We start from the raw sequence: 15,995 nt of genomic DNA on the forward strand, positions 1-15,995 counted from the left end.
TCAGCCTTTTAATTATAGAAAATGAAACAGAGAAAGGATGTAGCAGAAAGTGGGCAAAGAGGAGAGTTATAGGGAGCAAAGGGAAAAAAAGGTTGGCTCTGGGAATTCCCTGGCGGTCTAGTGGTTAGGACTCTGCACTCTCACTGCCAAGGGCCCAGGTTCGATCCCTGCTCAGGGAACTAAGACCTCACAAGCTGTGAGGTGCTGGCTGTAAGGAAGCTATCAATTGCCACTGAAGATAATATTTATTAAAATTAAAAATTCATATGCCTTTTGACCCAGCAAGCCCACACCTGGGAATCAATCCTACAGAGACAAAACCACCATAAAAACACATGTACATGGATAGCTATTGTAGCATTATTTGTTGTGACAAAAAGCAAGAAACAAAGCCCAGGGCTGAATAATTTATGGCACACCAACACCATGAATTATTATTCAGCCATTAGAAAGACTGAGTTAAATCTAAACCAATTGACTTAGAGAGATTTTTATGAGATTATTGTTGAATGAGAAGAGAAAGATGCAGAAAAGTGTGGATAATATGATCTCACTTTTGTAAAGCCCCCCCTCCCCGCTGCCCGTGACAAAAACCCTCCAAATCTCTGTATGTGCTTCTGTGAGCATGGAGAAAAATGTGGGAGAATGCATACTTGGTTGGTGACCTGGTTTGTGTGTTTGTTAGTGTGGGAATGGCTGGTGTTGGAGGGGAGGAAGAAAAAGAGGAAAGGAAGGAGGAAACCAAGTAGAAAAGAAAAAAGGAAAAGCACTGTACCAAAATAATAATAGCACATGATACATATTTATGTAAAATTATACGTGATATGGAAAGAACTAAGTTAAAAAATTATGCAGGTCTTTCCTTAGGTCAAGGGCTGCTTTTTAGCTTTGATTCCATCATCTCTGAAATATTCATGTTACTAGCAGAGGGAGTGACAGCCTTAAGCAATATTGACCTCTAAGAGAGATTAAGATTCTTGATCATGGCTGGCTTGCCTCTCGCCTGGCTGTGATGGGGGAAGGGCCTGCTGCCTGGTATGTGGGAGCCAAATTACTTATGTATAATAATAGACATTAAGGTGGTCCTCAGGACCTTACAAGAGGTTCCCACAGGTAAAACATGAAAATGGAGTGAGAAGGAAGAAATATGGAAAAAACTCCTGGAGGGTACCATCTTTTATTCACTCTGAGATCTAATGTAGATCCAGGGCGTGAGAACCACCTTCATCAAAGTGTTCTACTATATGATCTGTGATATATGATGTAAAGTATATACAAAGAAGAGGTAGATGGGTGTGGAAAAACATCATGTGGTCGTTTTGGGGGCTTGCAACCCCCAAAAGCTTGCTTTGGGGTCAAGCATCCTTGGGTTCAAATCTGCATTTGCTGGCTATAGGCTGGTTTATTTTTTGTTATTTGTTTATTTTTGCGGTACGCGGGCCTCTCACTGCTGTGGCCTCTCCTGCCGTGGAGCACAGGCTCCGGACGCGCAGGCCCAGCGGCCACGGCTCATGGGCCCAGCCGCTCCGCGGAATGTGGGATCCTCCCGGACCCAGGCACGAACCCGTGTCTCCTGCATCGGCAGGTGGACTCCCAACCACTGTGCCACCAGGGAAGCCCAGGCTGCTTTAATAAGAGACACAATACAGTGGCTTAAACAAGAAAATAGTTTAAGTGTTTCTCATGTAATAATCCTGATCATTAGTTGAGGGCTGATCTGGTGGTTATGGCGACGCTCACCACTTTCATCCTGCTGTTCTTCCATCCCTTCATCCCTGCATCAGTAAAGACCATTCATCATTATATTTGCCTTCCAGGCTGCTAGCGGGAGGAAAAAGAATAGGGAGCGTGTGCTCCATACCTTCTAAGAGCTACACTCAGAAGCTGAACACAACCCATTGGCCAGACTCTAGCCATATGATCATATCTAGCTGCAAGGGAGGCTGGGAAATGTGGTCTCTGGCTGGCATGCATGCAGTTAAAACTTCCATTGCTAAAGCATACAGGGAGACAGACATTAAGCCCAAAACCACACAGCCATAGATTTATAAATCCTACCAAGTGTGCTCGCTTAGGCAGCACCTATACTAGGAAATAAATAAATAAATAAATAAATAAATAAATAAATAAATAAAACCTATGAAGGAATGGTAGGGTGAACTCTGAAAGCATAAAAAGGAAGCTCTGTTCTAGTCTGGGGAGTCAGGGAATTGACTTGTTTCAGCAGAGATCTACGGGACTTGATTAGATGGAGCAAGGAAGAGGGTTCCAGGAGGAGAGAACAGCATGTACAAGGAAGAGGCACAAGGCATATTTGAGGAATTGGAAAAAGGTGTAATTGAAGCAAATACATAAATCTGTTTTCTTCCCAAGGATCTGAGGCTGGTTTGTGAAATGTATTCTAATGTGCATACCTAATGGTCTAAAAGAAACCATTTATTTTCTGTGGCTTGGAAATATCCCACTGCGGTTCGTCTGGCAGCCCAGAGAAAGCTGACACTGGTTTGGGAAGGTCTAACTATTCCTCATATAAGACCTGGGTAAATGAGTGAAATGTGTGAGTATGTTCCTTAGAAGAATCTGACAAAGTTGTGTGCCTGGTTTGTGTTATTTATGATTTTAAGTAACATTAGGACGTGGTTCTAGAATTTCTGTCTATAATATATTGAAATTCGGTGTTTTGAAAATCATTTGCCTTTTTGCATGAAAGGAGCAAATTGGCATTTGGGTAATGAATCCACCTTGCTATGTGGGAGGTGAGAGCAACAATAATCGTTGACTCACGGAGACTCATTTCCATATGCTGCACAGGAAAATTGGTTTCATTTACTTTATAATTTCACCTCCTATTAAAGCCTTGTTAAGTGTGAGTCATAGTAAACTTGAGGTCCTAGAATTTGAGAGAGCCCAGTACAGAAAATTCATGAAATGTTTCTGCACTGTTTACTCCACTTTTCCTTACTGCAACTGGGTAATCGTTTTTGTTTTCGTTTTTGAGTTTTAATGTGCTTCTCTCCTTTGCTTTCCCAAGGACATAACTTTCACCTTAGTAAAGGTATGTGTCTGATTTGGAGGAGATGAAAATCTTTTATGGGAGGAAAGCTGAGAGAAAGACAGGGTAGTTTCCAATTTTTGGAATTCAAAACCAGGATTTGGCAGCTAAGCTATTGTCTTTTTTATTTTTTTAAGATTTAATTTTTATTTATTTTTGGCTGCGTTGGGTCTTTGTTGGTGCGTGTGGGCTTTCTCTAGTTGCGGCGAGCGGGGGCTACTCTTTGTTGCGGTGCGCGGGCTTCTCATTGCGGTGGCTTCTCTTGTTGCGGAGCACGGGCTCTAGGCACGCGGGCGTCGGTAGTTGTGGCACGTGGGCTCAGTAGTTGTGGCTCACGGGCTCTAGAGCACAGGTTCAGTATTTGTGGCACACGGGCTTAGTTGCTCTAAGGCATGTGGGATCTTCCTGGACTGAGGATCAAACCCGTGTACCCTGCATTGGCAGGCAGATTCTTTTCCACTGTGCCATCAGGGAAGTCCCTAAGTTATTGTCTTGAATACGGATTTTGTGCGTTAGTATGTTTAGCAAACCCAGGAAGCAGGCCCCGGTATAGTGTAGAAAAGTATAGTGAAATATAAAAAAAGATATCCCTAGGGAGGATCACCAGATAAAATACAGGATGCCCCATTAAATTTGAATTTCAGATTAACAAGGAATACTTTTTTTATATAAGTCTGTTCCAAATATTGTATGGACATACTTATACCAAAAAAATTATTCACTGTTAATGTGAAATTCAAATTTAACTGGGCATCTTGTATTTTTACTTGTTAAACTTGACAGTCGTACCCCTAAGATCTAGGACAGCAAGGCAAGTACTACTTACACAGTAATAGGAGAATAAGATGTGAGGGAAGTCTAGGGCATGCTAATCATAGTGACCATCCAAACTTTGAAGCCCTTCTCTCTATTTGAGCAGAGTCTGTACTCAGTGTAGAATCAGAAAGTACCAGATACTTGCTTTCCCAGCCTTCCTGAAATATACGTGAGGGCACCTCTTGCCAGGCAGATGCATCTACCCCAACTTTGATTCGAAAGCTGGTATTTGGAAGAAGCAGGTGAGGTGCAGAGTCAGTTACAGTGATGGCTGATGACAGTGACCTTGGCAGCATCCAGTGTCCAGTGTTGTCAGTGGAGTAAGCTGTGGGGTCCAGGGTCCACAGCAACAGCAGTGTCTCTAAGGCCTTATCCTGAGCATTCCTGGCTGCAGAGCCTCGGTGCCTAGGTTTGGTACTCCCTGGGACCCTGCAAGTTACCAATGTCCTTCTGATGAGTTCCTTTGCCCCTTAACTATGTCGGAGTCAGTTCTGTTCCTTGCATGTAAAAACTGTGCATGCATAGTACTTGAAGTACGAAATATAAGCCTTCTCAGGCTTGAGAAATTGTGGCGAGAAGAATAAGAGGAGTGAGAGGAGAACACAGTGGGCAGAACCGTGCCTGGGGAGGAGATGGAATATAGATCAGTTGGGGAGGACAGAGGCCTTAGAGGACGCTCCCGTGCCGGTCTTCACCCAGGGAGCGGTCCTGGGAGTTTGCAGCCAGTTCTGACTGCCTGATGGGGCTCGTTAAGGACCAGTGTCCATTCGGACTGCATAGTGTTTGTGCTCACTGGGCTTTGAAATATTTTTTTTATTTTTCGTTTTCTAAAATTGTGGCTAAAAAACACATGACATACAATTTACCTTCTTGGGACTTCCCTGGTGGTCCAGTGGATAAGACTCCGTGCTCCCAAGGCAGGGGGCATGGGTTTGATCCTTGGTCGGGGAACTAATATCCTGCACACCGTACAGTGTGGCCTAAAAAAACAATTTGCCATCTTACCCATTATTAAGTTGAGTTCAGCAGTATTCAGTATATTCACATTGTTGTAAAGCAGATCTCTAGAATTTATTAGTTTTGGAAATCTGAAACTCTCTCCCCATTAGACAAAACTCCCCTTTCCCTCCCTCCCTCCAGCCCCTTTCTGTTTCTATGAATCCAACTCCTCTAGGTCCCTCATATAAGTGGATTCGTACAGTATTTGTCCTTTTGTGTCTGGCTTACTTCACTCAACATCATCTCCTTAAGGTTCATCCACGTTGTTAGCATGTGACAGGATTTCCTTCCTTTGAAGGCTGAATAATATTCCATTGTATGTATAGATCACATTTTCTTCCTTCATTCACCCATCATTGGACACTCGGGTTGCTTCTACCTCTTGGCTATAGTGTATGAACATGACAGTGCAGATATCTCTTCAAGGGCTCTTCAATATTTTGAATTGCTCGTGGGTGCAACCATTTCATCTTGGTGAGACAGAGGGAGTCGCCGAGGTTTAGCTGTCCAAAGCCTCCCTCAACTCCGGTACGGCACGTACGGATAAAATCCGAGTGTGGCTGAGGAGTCTGATTGGCAGAGGAGCGGTAGTTCTGCAGCTAAGACCTGTGCAGGGAAGAACACCCAAGCCTGGGTTGATGGCGAGTCACAGACGGACCTCAGAGCAATGGGGGCCCATTGAGGGCTCAGAGTTCAGGGAACGCTGCTGAGCTGGGTCCAGCTGAGTTAGACCAGAGTTGCCATGGCTTTTCAGTCTCAGATACCAGCACGGCAGGCAGTACCCCAGGGAAAAGAGATGCCTTCCCAGGTTCTTGAAGTCCCCAGCTCTTTCCGGCCATGATAAGGTTGTAAAAACCATGGAACTCAATACTCCTTCAGGAAGAGAAGCAGGGGGCAAGGTGAGCTATCTGAGAACCACAGGTTACCTACGCAGATTGTCAAATTACTGTATTAGATATAGAGTTACTTCTGTACCTGGCAAAGGTGTGGATAAGGCAGAGAAGGAAGGCTAGATCAGTGGTAGATTAAACAGTTAACCTTCGGTGACCCTGCTCTATTTCCCCACCTCCCCACTGCCCATCACTCCCCCGAGAACTACCCATGCATCATCACTCGGGCTCTGGAACTCCCTATGGAGTTCTGAGCAAGCAGCTCGGCTGTTGCTGTATGTGTCCTGGAGAAAAATCAATGGTTTCCAAGGTGCCTCAGCTTCGAACCCTGTGGGTTTCTGTTCATTCAGTTCCCTTGGTGTAGAACTCTCTCTTCTCCACTTGAGAAACCACATTCGCCCCTCAAAAGCCAGACCAAATGCCACGTCTGGGAAATTCACTGAGACCTGTGCTCCCTTCTGCGTTCCCTCTTCAGGCAGAATCAATCACAGCAGTTTCCCCCTGCCTTTTGTATTTGACGGTCATGTGTCTGTCTGCCTGCCTGGGCCATGAGCACGCTGACGACAGAACACATGGTCTTCTTTGTTATACCCCAGCTTCTGACATGAAACTGAACAGGGCACTGTGGGGCTTTCCTGGGAACAGACTCCCTCCATGTCCCCCATCTCTTGTTTGTAGAAAACCTTTAGCTTCCTAGGCCTTCCCCGAGTTCCAAAGAGCAAATTTAATCAGAGAAGTAAGAAAATGAAGAAACAAAGGAAAACAGCCTAGCAAGACAAAATAATAGTTTAGCCATAAAACAAAGTCAAGGACCTTTAATTCCTCCTCAAGGGATATAGATAATATCCTGAGCCATACTCGAGTTGTTCTGCAGATATTAAAACCCGCACCAGGTGGAAGAAGTTAACTGCCTGCTGATCACAAGCAAGCAGGCCTCAGACCAGCTGGAATCAGAAGGTTGATGATGTTAATCCCCGAAACACCACCGTGTCACCTTACCACCAACCAGTCAGAAGCATGTCCACGAGCTGATCATGTACCCCACAACCCTCTCTCTCATCTTTTTTTAATTTATTTATTTTAATTATCTTTTTTTTTTTTTTTTTTTGCTGCATTGGGTCTTCATTGCTGTGCACGGGCTTCTCATTGCAGTGGCTTCTCTTGTTGTGGAGCACGGGCTCGAGGAGCACGGGCTCGAGGAGCACGAGCTTAGTTGCTCCGTGGCGTGTGGGATCTTCCCGGACCAGGGATCGAACCGTGTCCCCTGCATTGGCAGGTGGGTTCTTAACCACTGCACCACCAGGGAAGTCCCCCTCTCCCTCATCTTGCCTTTAAAAACCCTTCCCTGAAAGCCATTGGGGAGTTCGGGTCTTTTAAGCATGAGTTGTCCATTTTTCTTGCTTGGCCTTGCAATAAATGCTATACTTTCCTTCACCACAAACCAGTGTCAGTAGATTGGTTTTGCTTCATGTCCGGTGAGTGGACCCGAATTTGGTTCAGTAACAGACATGGAGTGTGTCCCTAATGTTAGCTGAACAAACTGAATGAGTGCTTTCCTTTGTCTCCCCCATTTAACTCTTCCAATCTCACATATAAATGGCCTTTAATTATATTTATCTTTGATTTAAATGCTGGTGAGATTCCATTCTATTCATTATAGCATTTAGGGAAGTAGTTTGCACATAATGGCACTCTATGGTGGCTGATTGATTGGATGTCTTGGTTTGATACCTGCATTCACAGAATGTCAGAGTTTGAAGAGACCCGAGAAGTCATCTGGTGTAAGCCCTTACCTGGTACGTGAATTTATGATGTCTGTATGCCAATGATTTTATGTCATCCATCTGGGTATCTATACTAATACATCCCTCTGGCTCTACACTATTTCATGGTCAATGCTCTTTGTTCAGTTATCAACAGCATTTTTAAAAAAAATAATATTTATTGGAGTATAGTTGCTTTACAATGTTGTGTTGGTTTCTGCTGTACAGCAAAGTGAATCAGCTCTAGGTATACATATATCCCCTCTTTTTTTGATTTCCTTCCCATTTAGGTCACCACAGAGCATTGAGTAGAGCTCCCTGTTCTATACAGTAGGTTCTCATTAGTTATCTCTTTTATACATGGTAGTGTATATATGTCAGTCCCATTCTCCCAATTCATCCCACCCTCCTTTTCCCCCCTTGGTATCCATACGTTTATTCTCTACGTCTGTGTCTCTACTTCTGCTTGCAGATAAGTTCATCTGTATCATTTTTCCAGATTCCACATATAAGCAATATTATACAATATTTGCTTTTCTCTTTCTTTCTTCACTCTGTATGACAGTCTCTAGGTCCATCCATGTCTCTGCAAATGGCATGATTTTGTTCCTTTTTATGGCTGAATAATATTCCTATCAACAGCATTCAGTGTGTGCTGATGATTACGATCATGAGGAAAAGTGTTAGCTGCTAAGGGAATTTCTCTGCCATCCTATTGATAACAATATTAATTTCTAATATTTAATAAATGTCGGCTATTTTGAAGACATTTTGCTGGACACTGAAGGGACAAAAATACCAGGACAAAAAAAAAAATAGTACTTGCCTTTAAGCAACTAGTAAGTCTAGAAAAGGAGACAGACCAGTCAAATAATTACAGTACAATAAGATAAACTGTTGGATTGTAGTGCGTGGAAAGCACAAGGGAAGCCAGGCCGGTGAGAGGATGGGGAGGGGATGGGTGGTGGCACAGAGCGGGTAGAGAATAGGGATGAGGGCTTTGCCTGATGGACAAACTGGGGATGCAGTTCCAGAAAGAAGGGATGGAATGTGCCAAGTGAGGAAGCGTGAGTGAAATGCTGGTGGTCATTACGTCCAATCCTGTTTTGCAGCCGTAGCACGAGAGAGGCAGTGGTTACGGTGGCAGAGACGTAAGTGATGAGGCTGGAGAGAAAGGCAGGAGTCAGGTCATGAAGGGCCTTTCTTGTTATGCAAAGGCACTGGTTTTCATTATGCTAGCATTAGTGAATTTTGAGGACTGGACTGATATGCATATTAGAGACAGCTTGCTGGTATCATTATTGTTGACAGAGGTTGAGGCTTAAGGTAGAGGGAGACCAGTGAGGAGGTGATCTGAATATTTTGAGAGAGAAGGGATGAGAGCCTGGTGGAGGGGCTGGATGAAGAAGAGAAAGAAGAGGTATTTTAAGATGTACATGTAAGAGGTCCTGGTGACGTGGGGGAGAGAGAAGGACTGGAGGATGACTTCTGGTTTGGTGAGTAGGTGTCCTCGGTGGATGGTGGTAATGAGTTGAGGATGAGGAGTCCACAATCCTCCAGTCAAGATGGTTAGTGGCATTTTTATCTACTGCTCTGAAGCTCAGAAGAAAGTTCTGGTTAGAGATACAGACTTAGGACTTCCCTGGTGGTCCAGTGGGTAAGACTCGGTGCTCTCAATGCAAGGGGCCCAGGTTCGATCCCTGGTCCGGGAACTAGATCCCGCATGCATGCCTCAACCAAGAGTTTGCATGCTGCAACTAAGAAATCCACGTGCCACACCTAAGAATTCTGTGTGCCGCAACTAAGAAACCCACATGCCGCGGCGAGGATCCCGTGTGCCGAAACTAAGACCTGGCGCAGCCAAAATAAATAAATATTAAAAAAATAAAGAAATAAAGATACAGACTCGACACTGACAGTCCCCAGGGAGAGGTGATGCAGGTCAAAGATCTCCAGGGACACACAGACATAAGAATAGGCAGTGCGGGAGGAGCCAGCAAAAGAGACGGAGGAAGAACCGAAAAAGGTCATGGCCAGGTGAAAGTTTTAAGGGGAAAAAGTGATGGATGAAGTTAAATGCTGCAGAGAGGAGCAGGACCTTAAAAAATGTCACATATTTTAGCAACTTTGGGGGGCCGCTGGAAGAGCAACCGCAGTGGAGTGGGAGTCAGGAAGCCTAAAGACAAAGGTAGAAAGCTTTTTCTAGGAATTGGGTTGTGAAAAGGAAAGAGAAGATGATGAGCAGAGACAGTCGAAAAACATTTTTTTTAATAAGAGACAACAGACTGGACCTACTTACGTGTTGAGAGGAAAGTGCCAAATGAGAGATGGTCTGAGGATCAGGAAGGAAGGGGATAATCAAGGCATCGAGGGATTTGACAGGACTGCGGGACCGGAGGAAGGCTGATCCTTTCCTCTGAAACGTCGAGGAAGGGCGTGGGGACAGGTGCTGATGAACACGTCTGCTAGTAGTGGCGAGAGTAGGGGTTGACCAAGAGATATTTGAGGGAGACTGTGCCCGTGGACTCTACACTGAGTGAGCTAGGAAACACCATCATTGGAGGGAGGGTGACTATCCCATAGTGGTGCAGACTCCGGGGGCACCGCTGGGGCTCACATTCTCTTTCTGCCATTCACTAGCTTATGACCTTGAGAAATTGACCCAAACACTGTGTGCCTCAGTTTCCTCATCTGTACAATGGAGATGATAATAATCCTCAATGGATCGTTGTAAGAATTAAATGGGTTAAAATACGTGAAGGGCTTAGAACAGTCTGGGCATATAATCAGCACCGTATAACATTTATTGTTATTATCATCTTCTGCACCATCATTATCTGCGGAGCCAGAGGGTTTCGGGTGCAAGCTGGAGGTTGTAAAGATTTGGACCAGCTGTTGAGTAAAACAGGAGAAGAACATGAAAGAACATGAAAGAGTGCTGAGTGATGCTGGGGGATACAGATAAGACCAGAAGATAAGACTTGCTAACAGTGTAAATCTTCAGAGGTGTGCAAAGTTATTACTCAATAACCTATAATAATGAGACATGGGTCTTACTTCCCTTTTCTAGATGGGAAGACTTTAGAAAGGTCAAGTCACTTGCCTAGGGTCACACACTGGTGAGTGGCAGACACAAGGGATCTGACTCCAGTGCTCTGCCTTTTAACACCCTGGTGTACAAAACACACCACAGAGCAGCTCGCAGGGCAAACTGTCATCAGGCCTTTGAAGCTGTGGTTGCAGGGGCGATAATGGAGTTGTAACACACACAGGGAAAGAACAAAAGAAACGGATAAACAGAATGCTTGTGAACTTTGTGAAGCACTGCTAAGACACTGGCTAGTGAAAGATTCCTTCAAAATGAAAATAGGCTAGTTCACATCTCACATACTGGAAATACAAAGCCAAATTCCGATGGGTTCTGGTAAAGAAGCCTTTTTTTTTTTTTCTTTTTTGGCCACACCGCACGGCATGTGGGATCTTAGTCCCCAACCAGGGATTGAACCCAGGCCCCCTGCAGTGGAAGCCCAGAGTTCTAACCACTGGACCGCCAGGGAAGTCCCAAGAAGCCTTTTGATAAGTACATCCTTTATTCAAGGACTTGCCTCAACATTAAAGCTGATGGGACAGAGAATGTATATTATCTGGGATACATAGATGGTGGGATCCAGCAGAGTGCCCCGCACACCAAGGTGATTAACGTGTGTTTGCTGATAAAGTGATGGCTCTGGAGGGTGAGGGAGAAAGATCTGGGAGATCGTTTAGAAATTAGTCTAACAGAGGAAGTCCTATCAAAAGGCTTTCTCTCTAACATTTTACAGTATTGGCAGTACCCAGAAATTACTTAATTGTCTGTAAAACACTCGCCTAAACTGAAATCATTCAACCATATTAACTGGCCTCCTAACAGCCAAAGCCTTATCAGCTTCTAGATGATAATGGCCCAGCTGGTTTAAATGGGTCTCCATGGTTACAGGCATACTCTGGTTTCCATGGTTACATTTCTCCGTCCCTCACAGGAGTTAGAGACATATATTTGAGATTTAAAAGGATTTTTTCCTTTCTTTGCCAGCCTACACAGAAATCCAGGGTTCCAAGGTCTGGGATGAAAGTTTCAGTGACCTCTCGGGAAGAAAAAGGGGAAATGGTAATAGTATTTGTGACAGTTCTATTTTCCTCATTCTCATTGAATGAGGAAGAGAGGATTCAGTGGGGAAATATCGTGGCCGTAGAATGAAATCGCTGTAGTATGAGCCTGAGTATTTTGATTAGTGGAGGAGGAAAATGGGAGAGGCAACAACATGACATGGCTTCCCAGGGCGGTGGGATGTTTCCAAAGGTGGAGGGGGTCCTTCTGTGTTAGAGTCCCTTTAAAGTGATCATTCCTCTTTGCCGTAGCTGCGCCGTAATCGCCTTGCATTAATTTCCCCCTCAGTCCCCTTTTCAAATCATCCCTCTTGGCCCATTCGGGCTCAGCCAGGCATCTGTCACAAGGCATCAGCCCAGGTCAAGACACTTGGATCTGCCTTTTCTCGGCAGAGGGAACCCATGTGGAATTCTAGTGCCTCCTTGTGGTACCTCTAACATTTCCAGCTCTGCTTCACTCTGGAAAAACCTGAAGTTTTTACTGCTAGTATTTAGGAAGCAAAAATAGTTTTTCTCTGTGTATTAATGTATCCATCCATCCATCCATCCATCCATCCTTCCACCCAACCCTCTCTCTCCCACAAACTTTACTGTGTATCTATTATATTTCAGCTAGGCCCTGGAAATGATACTAATAAGAAATACAGGCTCTTTTCTTCACAGAATTCACAATCTAATGGGGTATAGGGAGGGGACAAAATAAGTGAACAGCTCCTAACAGTACAAAGAGCTATGGGAGAATAGCAGAAGGAGGGACCCACTGGCTGGGGAAGCTGTGTAAGTTATCGAGATAGAAGATATTTGTAAGCTGGATGTTCAAGGATGCTGTCCCTCAAGGTCGCAAGATTTAAAAAAATGACAATATTTCATCAAATAGGGGTTTCTGTTATCAAAATAGAGTATAAAATGTAGCAACAGCTGTCTCTATCTGGGTTCATATGCTTGCTACCTTCAAAGCAGCTCTGCAGTCAGAAGCAACTACAAAGACCCAAACCTGAGAAGAAGCTGTCAATATCAGACAAACTGCAACACAGCATCATCATCAGCTGACAGTTATGGGGCATCTGGTGCAGAGGTGACAGGCACCTCCTGGGAGGTCCAGGCTGTTTACTGGGCAGAGGGTGGTGTGTGTGTGTGTGTGTGTGTGTGTGTGTGTGTGTGGGCGCGCGCGCACGCAGAGTGGCACAAATACAGGCGAGGAGGAAGGCACAGACACCGCTCGCCCTCTCCCTAGCGCCGAGGGCTTTGGGAGCCCATTAGAAGAGATGGCACCTTAATCTGAAGGCTATGGAGTCATTGAAAGATTTAAGTAGGGCAGTGATATAATCAAGCTTGTATGTTACAAAAATCATTTGTTTTGTTTTGTTTTGTTTTTTTGTGGTATGCGGGCCTCTCACTGTTGTGGCCTCTCCCGTTGCGGAGCACAGGCTCCGGACGCGCAGGCTCAGCGGCCATGGCTCATGGGCTCAGCCGCTCCGCGGCATGTGGGATCTTCCCGGACCGGGGCACGAACCCGTGTCCCCTGCATCGGCAGGCGGACTCTCAACCACTGCGCCACCAGGGAAGCCCTATTATTATTATTTTTAAATTTATTTATTTATTTACTTATTTTTGGCTGTGTTGGGTCTTCGTTGCTGCGCGCGGAGGCTACTCTTCACTGTGGTGCACGGGCTTCTCATTGCGGTGGCTTCTCTTTTTGTGGAGCATGGGCTCTAGGCGCGTGGGCTTCGGTAGTTGTGGCTCATGGGCTCTAGAGCGCAGGCTCAGTAGTTGTGGCGCACGGGCTTAGTTGTTCCGCGGCACGTGGGATCTTCCTGGACCTGGGCTCGAACCTGTGTCTCCTGCATTGGCAGGTGGATTCTAAACCACTGCGCCACCAGGGAAGCCCCCAACTGATTCTTTTAAACAGCAGTGTTATGTTTCATAGAATGAAGGCAACAATTTATTTACAACCAGTCCCCTATTGATGAGCATTAATTTCTTGCTATTACAAAGAATGCTCAATTAAAAATGACATGTCATTCTACATTTATGTGAGTATATTTGTAGAATAAATTCCTAGCAGTGGAATTAAGGTTCTGTTGTATGTAATTTTTATGAATATCAACAAATTGCCAAAGAGGCCACATCAAATTCCATTCCTCCCAACAATGTATGAGAGAATGAATTTCCCACCAGCTTTGCCGACACAGGGTGTTTTAACATTTTTTGACTTCTGCTAATCTATTAGTTGAAAAGTGATTTCTCATTGTAGCTTTAATTTGCTTTTCGTTTTTATGAGTAAGGTTGAGTTTCTTTTCATATATTTAAGAACTGTTTTGTTTCTGTGACTCATGAGTTCATATCCTTTGCCCAATAGGCTTGCTGATTTTTTTTTCTTGTTCGAATTTTTCTTATTGACTTTCACCAGATATTCAAATGCTAGCTTTTGTCTGTGATGTGAGTTGCAAAAATTCATTTGTCTTTTTTTTTTTTTTGCAGTACGCGGGCCTCTCACTGTTGTGGCCTCTCCTGTTGCGGAGCACAGGCTCCGGACGCACAGGCTCAGCGGTCATGGCTCACGGGCCCAGCCGCTCCGCGGCACGTGGGATCCTCCCGGACCGGGGCACGAACTCGCGTCCCCTGCATCGGCAGGCGGACTCTCAACCACTGCGCCACCAGGGAAGCCCCATTTGTCTTTTGACTGTGTTTTCTATGCAGAATTTTTCTTTAATATAGTCCAATTTATCAGTGTTTTATTTTAGGGCTTCTGGATGTTATGTTATCCTTAAGCAGTCCTTGCCCATTCTGAGATTATTAAAATAAATTCTCTTACATTTCCTTCCAGTATTTTTAGGGTTTCATTTTTTACATACACATATTTAATATTTCTGGAATTCATTTTGATCTACAGTGTGAGAGATCCAACTTAGCTCTTCCCCCACGTATCTACACAAGAGTCTCAACATCATTTATTGAGTAATCTATGCCACCCTCTGCCACAGCTGATTTGAGATTTTTTAAAAAAATATTTATTTATTTAGCTGCGCCGGGTCTTAGGTGAGGCACGTGGGATCTTTGTTGCCGCGTGCAGGATCTTTAGCTGCAGACTCTTAGTTGCGGCACGCGGGCTCTAGTCCCCTGACCAGGGATCGAACCCGGGGTCCGCATTGGGAGTGCAAAGTCTTAACCACTGGATGGCCAGGGAAGTCCCTCAACCAGCTGATTTGAAATGCCTTCTTTATATTTGTGTCTCTTTCAAAACTTTCTATGACATGTGAGCTTTAATCCCATTTGCGACCTTGTCCTTTTTTTTTTTTTCATTTTTCAAAGTATTTTATTTAAATAAGTTTTTCTCTTGGTGTGTTTGAATTTTCCAGAAAAAAAAATACTGACAAATACTATACAATTGGGACCATTTATATTCTTCCTGAAGAGGTAACTGCCCTTTTTCTACATCTTCCCCTGCTCCCAAGAAACCCAAAGTGAATCCATTAAGCAGTGGGAGAAAGACCTCTTCTGACCATTCAGAAGTCCTGGGCCTGGGGGCTCCTCCCCAAGCCTGGGCTGGTTTAGGAGGCCTCTTCTTTACCATCCTTTTTGCCCTCTGTTAGCTTAACCTCCCCAAGATGGGCCAAGCAGCCTCCAGTCCTGAGGCACCCCTGGCTGCCAGTGGCAGTTCTGGGACAGAGGCTGGGAAGGAGTAAAATTGGAGAGGGACAGAGGAATGGAGCCGGGGTGGTGCCCAGAGAGGGGAATGAGAGAAGAAAACAGGGGAGAGAAAGATGAGAATGAAGTGGGAATAAAAGGTAGTGGACTCCAATTATTGCTTTGAGCTCCTTTCACGCGCCCACGTATTCAACAAAAATTTGCGGGCGTATCACACACAGGGATTGTTTTGGGCGACCTTGTCCTTGAAGGAAGGTTCGTTGTTGCTGTTTTGTTTTTAAGTAGGGGAGAAACTTGAGCAAGTTTGTATGTGGAGGGAGAAACAGGTGGTGCAGATGTGCAGAGGAGGCATAAATGGGCCATGAGGGGAAAACGGGGCAATTTACGGCAGCTCCAAAGCACTGATCGCGTGCCCACCTCCGGCAGGGGAGTGCATGCTGGGAATTTCCCCAGTAAGTTTTTTGCATGACGTGAGGCATCTTCCCTTCCAGCTCACAGAGCCCCCTCCCAGTTTGTAGGTCTCCTCGAGGCCTCTTTTCCTCCCCATTCAGTCTGGAATGTGTGTTAATCGCTTGCGTTCCCACCTGGGATTCCACTTCTCTTAACATCCCAACATGGATCAATGCCATGACTCATCTTTCACTGGTCTCTGTGTAGGACCATATCCTTTGCCCTCAGGGT

Source organism: Delphinus delphis, chromosome 18, assembly GCF_949987515.2.
Source record: "Delphinus delphis chromosome 18, mDelDel1.2, whole genome shotgun sequence".
NCBI classification, from domain to species: domain Eukaryota; kingdom Metazoa; phylum Chordata; class Mammalia; order Artiodactyla; family Delphinidae; genus Delphinus; species Delphinus delphis.